Here is an 8558-nt window from a genome sequence, read left to right on the forward strand (position 1 = left end):
ATCTAAATAATTTCCATAGCATTATGTCCATCTTGGTCGGGTTACACTTGACCAGATGGTAATACATTGATAAGAGGTGCTACTGATGTTACAGCAAATAATCTGTGGAACTGCCAGTAAGGAACACAAAGCCAGTCACAGCTGTTACCTGAGTGGATACTCTGTGTGAAATTTTTCTTCTTTATGTTCATGAGAGGTGAATTTTGGGATGAGCCCATTGAGCTTTGTAGTGTGATTTAAATATGATGTCAAATGATCATCCAAAAACGTTGATCATAATGTTATTAGCAAAAGCTGGACCACTATATCTCTGCAGCTGCCAGCCACCTACTCACCTACCTCAGGGATAAGCGGATCTGTGTCTGTTAATGAGGATTAGACACCGTTATGGAAACTATTGATTTACATATGCCCAGATAAATGAAATTAAACTTGTGTCATGCTATTGTATTTCATTAAAAAAAACACCAAAACAAAACCAAAACAAAACATAAAAACAGCAGTATCCTAGCACTTGAAAAGCCTGCAAGAATTCTGATCCAGACTATGACACATCGCAGCCACATTATCCTGACTGTCTAGAATTATCTTTTGTTACTGCTCTCTGCTGCAGAGTTTCACAAATGTACTTAAGGATTGTTTCATTGCACTGGTACTACAATCCTGATGAATGCAAAAAGGCCCCAAATATCCAGAGATTTTTCAAAACTTAGTCTAGTGGTTCTCATAAATCCTAAACTCACAGAGAAATTTTCAAGAGAAAATGATCCTGGAAGATTTAGGTTTTCACATTCATGAATGGAAGGCCAGAGAGATGCTCAGTAGTATTGTTTTAACCAAGTGCACCGGATGAAAAAGCTGTACACTTCATGTCAGTGAAAAATGCCAAAGGAAAAGGAAAAGAGTAAAAGGTTAGCAATGCACAGCTTATTTTCTTAACTTATGGTCCATTTAGGAATGGACATTTTTCATATGGGAGAAGAAGAGAGATGGGAGCATTCTGCAGAAACTATTGCGTGACTGTGATCATCTAACTAACAGCTGAGTAGGCACTGGAAACCTTCAGAGGGAGCTTCACACATCATGGCACATGCCAGTGGTGGCACACAGACCACTGCCAAGCAGCATGCTATCCAGGAAAGAGCCAAGAACTGCTGCTGCCTCAGCGGCTTCCAATAGCAACTTCAGGTACTGCACACCCTCCCCTTCAGGCCAGGGCCCCCGGAGCACACAGACAGAGGGCTTTGTGTAGGAAGTTGGTGTGTCCTCCTCCAATTAACACTCTAAGGTGTGATTCACTTCTAGACACCTCAGATATCTGAGGGAAGATTTAACCATCTAGGTTATTCCACATCCTACACTTTGATAATTCTGAGGTGCCCAGGGTGAATATTATTATTTTTTCAAGCGTAGCTAACTTCGCATTATAATAATATTTTTTATCATTCTTAACTAGCTCTTGCTTTTTTTTTGAATTATAATATTTTAATTTCTCTGCCAAATTTGCCACTAATGGGTTCCCCTTCCACAAAAAAAGCTAGCTTTCCTCTGCATATTTCCCTTCCTTTGTTATGTTCTTATGAGCTTGCAAATCTGTAAGCACTTTTCTCCATTTGCAGGCCAATGCGGGGAGGGCAGGATGTTTATAAGGACCTGGAATTCCAAAAAATTCATTTTGTATTTTAGTTTTGATTGTTGCCACTTAAGTGTAATGACAACATCCATCCAGCTAAAAGTTCAGTTTCACTGGAAATTGCTTTTTTTTTTTTCCAGTGAAACACTGCTAATCAAAAATGTATGAGCAATGCTTTCATAAGTAAAAAAAGAAATAGTAAAATAGTCTCATAAGTAAAATAAAATAAAAAATAGAGAGTGAACAACTTTCTGTTCTAACGTGGCCATCTGTCATTTATAAAGACATCACCCCATTAACCTGTCTAATCAACTCCATTCTTTTTTCAAAGTTGGTTAAGTAAGTTTATGAGGAGACGTAGATGTTCTCTTGATTAAATCTGTTGTAAAACGGCCTCCCTGGTGTTCTGCTTTGTGTGCATTTACACATATAAAGGTAATTACAAGTACATATCACTACTGTAAATTCCGTGCTTGTCATATTACAGTACATGACATTTTCATTTCCTCCTGGTGAAAATGAAATCCGATATTTTCTGTTCAAGCAATAATGACCAATTAGAATTTGTTATTATTAATGTTTATCCTAAAGTGCTCCAAGTCATGAGGTGGTTTCCTCCTAGGCAGGTAAATTTACAATGTGGAAAAAAGGGGGTTGACATGTTGCTATACCACCTTCAGCCATTCCCCCTCAGGCCTGGTTATTCCTTCAACAAACTGGGAGATCCTTACGGAAACCCCACAACGCAAGGGAGAGTATTACTGAACTCAAGTTTAAAGTTGAAATTCTGAAATAGAGTTGAAATAGAGCTGATTCTCCTCAGCAGAAATGTCTGTCTCTCAGCTTTCCTGCCTGACATTTTGTTTTTATCACAGGAACCAGAGCTCAGTTCTCCCGCAAGTGCCCGTAGCTCTGGAGAAGTCACAGTCAGTTAAGTTGCATTAGTCCTGATGCAATGTGGTCACTTATCTGCATCAGGATTTCTTCAGGGCCTTCAGGGTTCCTCCAGTAATGGGGAAACTATTGCAAACTGACCCTTAGAAGAACTGCCCAAGGAATGAAATCAAATAGCTGTGCTCTACTGGAACCACAACAGGAAGGCTTCTATAGCATGCAGTCGAAGTTTATGTAAATACCTGAAATACCAAGTGTGTTTTAAATGCTTTACTAGTCACTTATCTAAGTCCCAAATAGATTGTATTTGATAAAATGCCAGTTTTGTCACTGCCAATTTCAGCTCTAGGATAATTTTTTTTAATTGCCTGACTCTTCTTTTGTTTAAAATAAAATACTTGTCCTCAAGACAAAATAAAATCTTGTCCTCAGAGTCGAGTAGATTCGCGCATATGGAGAATTTTTTTAAAGATCCTTCAGTGGTCATGGAGAGCACATTTATTTTTAAAGGAGTTTGAGAACCAAATCTCTGTATATTAGATGTGAAATCTTCCCTCTAGAAACTTTCCTCTCTAGAGATAACTTGAGAAATAGGCAACGCACAAACCCGTGGTGAAGAGGGGAGGAAAGACGGCTCTATATCATACATGGAGAGAGAGAGTGAGAGCGCTAAAAAGAGCAAGCAGTTGGAATTATGTCGTGACAGAAAGCAGATGACAACTTTTGACGTGCTCCATTTGAGAGATGGAAACAGATCTCCTCTACTCTCACTGAAATGCCATGGAGAAAGCTGGTAAAGAATCTGTCGAGGAGTGTTACAGCTCAAGAGGGGCCAGTACATCTCCTGACAGACTCAGGGTATTAGAAATTCAAAGGAGCATAAAAATATTCAGACAAAAATTAAATACCCATAACCTTGTATCAAGCACAGAGACACAAGAATGGAGAACCTGACTTGCCTCTTTTTCTCCTTTCCTCTTTCCCAGACCATAAGCACCTGTATAATAGTCACAAAGAGGCAGTTGTTTCACTCCTTTTTTCTCTCCCTGAAGAAAACTGATGCTTGGAAAAACAAAGAGTAAGCTTATGCCACCTTTACAGTCTGAAGGCAACTGGATATAATACCATGCAGCAGCTAAAACTCTAATCTAGTGCTGGCAATTTAAAAAAAAAATGAGTGGTTTTGCACAATTTGAGCTTTACTTTGCTGTCTCTTCCCTTAGAATTTCATTTTTTCTCAAAAGCAAAGGGGAGTAGTAGTAGCAGAAGCAGAGAGTGGAAGCAACAGTGGCAGTCTAAATACTCTGAACTCCAGCTTGTGCAGGCAGCAGGCAGACAAGATCTCATGAGAAGCTGTGGATGCCCCATCCCTGGAAGTGTTCCAGGCCAGGTTGGATGGGGCTTTGAGAAATCTGGTCTACTTACGGTGTCCCTGCCCATGGCAGGGGGCTGGAAACAGATGATCTTTTAAGGTCCCTTTCAAACCAAATCATTTTGTGATTCTATGATTCATGCGAGGGTGCTCTGATGGGCAACAGGCCACAGAGACTGGTCAGTCTTGGAGGCCAGCCTCCTGAAAGCAGAAGGACAGTCCATCCTGAACTGCAGGAAAATGGGTGTTCACAGCAGGCAGCCAGACTGGTTGAACAGGAAATTCCTAACTCAATTCAAATGTGAAAAGGAAGTGTATGGGGCTGGAAGTGTGGATGGGCTGAGCAGTAGAAATGGAAGTTTTGTGGCTCTGAAGGGATGGAGTTGGGTGTTACATGCTGTTGCACATTGCCAGAGAGGCTGTGGAGTCCACAACCTTGAACGTTTAAAAAACTTGAATGCATAAGACCCTAAGCAATCTGACTGTACTTTCCAACCTAAATTACCCAATCACTCTACATTCTTCCCAGAATTAAGAGTCATACAGGTCAGCCTAGACCATTTTGCTCAGGGCACTGTCCAGATGAGTTTTTACTATCCCAACAGAAAGGCTACTTACAATTTTAACTTAATTGAATCCAATTTAAACTTAATTCTTACTGGTTCATTTCTGACAGCCTTTCTTTTCAATTTGTGTGAAATGTATGTACCAGTACGTGGGTTTCTTTCTTGGGGGCAATGTCATTTTTCAAATCAGGATCTGCATTGTCATGAACACTTTAAAGGTAGAATCAATTAACGCCTGATTTAATGCAGAATAATTTTTTTTTTCAAATTAAATACAGACTAGAGGCCATCTTTTAGTTGTTCTTTCCTATGTATATAGGCAGTTTATAAAAGTATAATGTGATATTTTGAAATTAGAAGTATTTCAAGTTATTGTTCAAAATGGTCTCATTTTGAATATTGGCTGTTATAAAAAATGAGATTTACAAATATTTTCTGATAGTCACATCAGAGGTACAAAAACCCTGTGTGTTGCTGGCATGATTAAAAACAAATTATATGAGAATAGCATGGATTTTCTACAACATTCCCTGCACTTTTTATTCAACATTTTATATAAATTGATCGAAAAATACTTCCAGTAGGGAAGTGAACTAGATGACTTCTTGATGGCACTTGCTGTAAAATATTTCTGTGGTTTCTTTGTCAGGAAATTATTACAGATCCGGGCCCAGCATTGAGAAGTCTTTCTGCATAAGCCCATGCCTATTGAAATGCACTGAGGTCTCTTTAGTTAAATCATTGTATTTAGCTGAAAGAGATCCAAAAAAGAAGGCTTAGGTGTAGAAATAAAGCTTTACGTGCTCTGATAGTGCAGCTATACTAGTCTTGATGACAATGTTCTGTGTGGTTGTTTCCTCCTCTTTTATTTTAAGCTCACCTGCAGTAGCATGGAAAGGGTATTTATCCATTTCAGATGGATCCCTCTTTTTCAACTTCAATTTGTATTTTAAGAGAATACAAAATTAAAATAGATGTTAGCAGACGTTAGCACATAACCTCACTGTTTGAATTTAATAAATTTTGCAAATTGGAGTCTCACTTAAAGAAAGGAGCAAAAATTGAATAAAGGGTTTGGGATTCAGCTGTAAAAAATAACCATAAGTATCCACATGTTTTTAAAGGCTTGAATTCCAGCGTTACAAGAGTGTGAATGTTGTTGGGGACTGGATATAGTATTATTCTAGTGCTAAGTCCATTTTCTGCTTTTTGAAAAAGAATTTTCCACTAAGATTATGACTGCCAGCTTTCCTACACCACTTGTTACCCTGAAATATTTTGGAGGTTCCCGTCATCTTAATACAAGCTGTAAAAGAGATGATTTGGCCCTGGGACTACAGACGTGCCAGTTCCTGTGACACTTCAGACACCTGGTAGTCTGAGGAGTGCAATTTGAAAACACTTATATGAGCAAATAACCATGCTCTCCACTTACTAAATTAATTTAACGAGCCACATTGTAAAATTATACTGCAAGGCATTCATGATCCTTGAGATGAAACACGTTACTCTTCAAATAATGCTGTACAGTGAAAAGGGAAAAAAGAGGGACAGAAATATCTTAATTTAACTGTGGCATCTGATCTTTCGTATTTTTAACACATTGGCCTCGTAGAACTGATGATTGGGTAAAGAGACATTCAGGCATATGCCTTTTAGACAAAAACTTTTAAAGTCTCATTTTCTTAATTTGAAGTGGGTGCTGGATAAAATGCATGAGGAAAGTCAGATTTTACTGCCAACTACAGCATAGTGGAAATCTTCTTGCATAATGAAGTGTTAACTAAGTCATGCTTTTGGAGAATGATTTAAAGTGTGATTCCAGCACCAAGAGACTGTAAAAAAAAGCAGGGCTCCATGATGTCTCAGTAATTTCAGCATAAGATATGCTGAGTTTGCAAGGAAAAAAGGTGGGAATGTTTGGTTTGGGATTTTTTCCCCCTCCTAATTTCCAGTTCCCCAAACTCCTCCTTTGGGCTTTTTACATCTCATGCATCGATGGAATAAATTATCATCACACTAAATTGCATGGTTAACTATGGCTGAGTTGGCAGTAGATGGGGAGAGACTTTAACCTGCACCGTAGGCAAATTTGGTGGGAAATAACTGATAAAGAAAATGGTCAATCACCTCACTAGGGCTCTTTTACAAAATAATCATTTAAAGAAGAATCAGAGCTTTCAGAAAAGCATAATGAGCTAAAACAAGCTTGTATAAAAAGGTGCATGATATCTCAGTTTCAGGAAAACTCAATACCAGTTTTATGGATAAATTTTAGATTGTTCTATCACATATCAGGAAAAAAACCCAGAGATCTGAGAAACACAGAGATAAATAAAATTTTGTATTCGATCATTTGGTTAAGAAAATAAAAAAGAAAAAGGTAGAGAGAATACATAGAAATGCCCTAAAACAGGTAAATCTGAATAATCCACTGAAGTATAATCTAAAAAAAAAAGCAGAGGATTACACAGCACTATCTGTACCCTGTTTAATTTGCAGAAGTAAAAAATTAAGAGGCAGCATATAACATCTGGTCTCAACTCCCCACAGAGACGAGATTTAATTGTACTTATACTAAGAGACCATTATTTTTGTCTAAACAGCTTTCTGCTCCTTCAAGCAGAGTACTCTTAGTACCTTGGCTCTGCCTGTGCACAGTCTCTCCAGCCCACCCTCCAAAGCAGCAGCAGAAGGGGATGGGGATTTTGGGGGAGAGGGCAGAAGTGGCCCATTCCCAGCTGGTGGGGCAGGGGGAGGGCTGCGTGGAAAAGGCTGTGACCTCAGCAGGCAATACAAGAGGTGAGAGGGGCTAGAAATGCAGTGTGATTGCTCCCTGTTATTAGGAATGCTGGGAAGTGATCCCTGCTAACAGTAGTTTTTTCTTCATAATTTATGTGTTATGCCGTAATGTTTTGCTACAGTGGGATTCAAACTATTCGAAGTATTTTTAATTAACGAGGACCCATAAAGGAAGAAAGCTATATCCGCAGAAGAAAATAGGACAACAGGGAGCCAGGGTTCTAAAGAAAATATTGTCAATGAGGCATAAGGCTGCCTGAGTCTTGACTTACATTGTGGTGTAAATATTTAGGGCAAGCTAAATAATGTAAATTTGAAGCAAAATCAAAAGCAGAACGTTAAATAGGCTGTAATAGTGCTGTGGGAAAGCACATACCACTGCCTGGCAAAGCACTTGGACCATGATTTTTTTCTGCCTAAATTACACATGAACTCTTGACTAATGTTACTCCAGATGAAATTTAGGTTTGACTAATCTGTTCCTTAATACCTGCTTGTTGTTGGCAAAAGTAAAGAGTTATACATAACAAAATTAAATATTTTTTTCCCTAAATTAGAGGCTTTTAGGTATAAAGCTAACTGAAGTGAATTTGCCATGGAAGCAGGCCACCAGGATCTAGCTCACTCTGCAGAGGTGCAGAGTTGGTTTTGCTTTTTTGCTGCGCAAGTTATTTCTGTAGATTTACCCTGCCTGTAAGATTTGCTAAACTGGAAGTGCAAAAACAGTTGTAGGAGTTATCTGAGAAGGAGAGAGGAGAATTTAAAACAAAGAGCTTGTGTTTTACTTTGCTTGTAAGGTAAAAGCAAAGGGAAATTTGGGGATAATGTGTATTATGCATGCTTTATGGCAGCTAAAATGAAAGGGAAGATTGAGGGTTTTTTACATCTGGAAGGAATAATTTTCTTGATTCAGATACTAAGTAAAATGATGATAATCCTTTCCTCAAATATGGAGTACATAAATAAGTTATACAAGAATACTGATTTTGTTGTGCAGTGTATTCATAAATATTAGATAAAAAAAGAATCCCAGTTACAGAAAGCAACAAAAGCTAGTGCAGTCTCTTGAGTTTTCCTTTTATTAAAATAAATTAGCAGTCTTGCTTGGATTCTTAAAAATAATTTCTACCCAGAAGTTAAACACGTTTAAATAAAGTGACTGCATAGATCTTCCAAAGAAAGAAAGGCCCAACACTACTGCCAGATTTATGCAGAAAGTTTCTTGGGTTTATCTGGTGGATTAAAAGTAATGGCCAGTCTTCGCGAACGAAGAACCGGGGAAGGTCTTTCC

The sequence above is a fragment of the Empidonax traillii genome, unplaced genomic scaffold (assembly GCF_003031625.1).
Source record: "Empidonax traillii isolate 1590-97213 ecotype Southwest subspecies unplaced genomic scaffold, ASM303162v1 scaffold144:size1428860, whole genome shotgun sequence".
Lineage (NCBI taxonomy): Eukaryota > Metazoa > Chordata > Aves > Passeriformes > Tyrannidae > Empidonax > Empidonax traillii.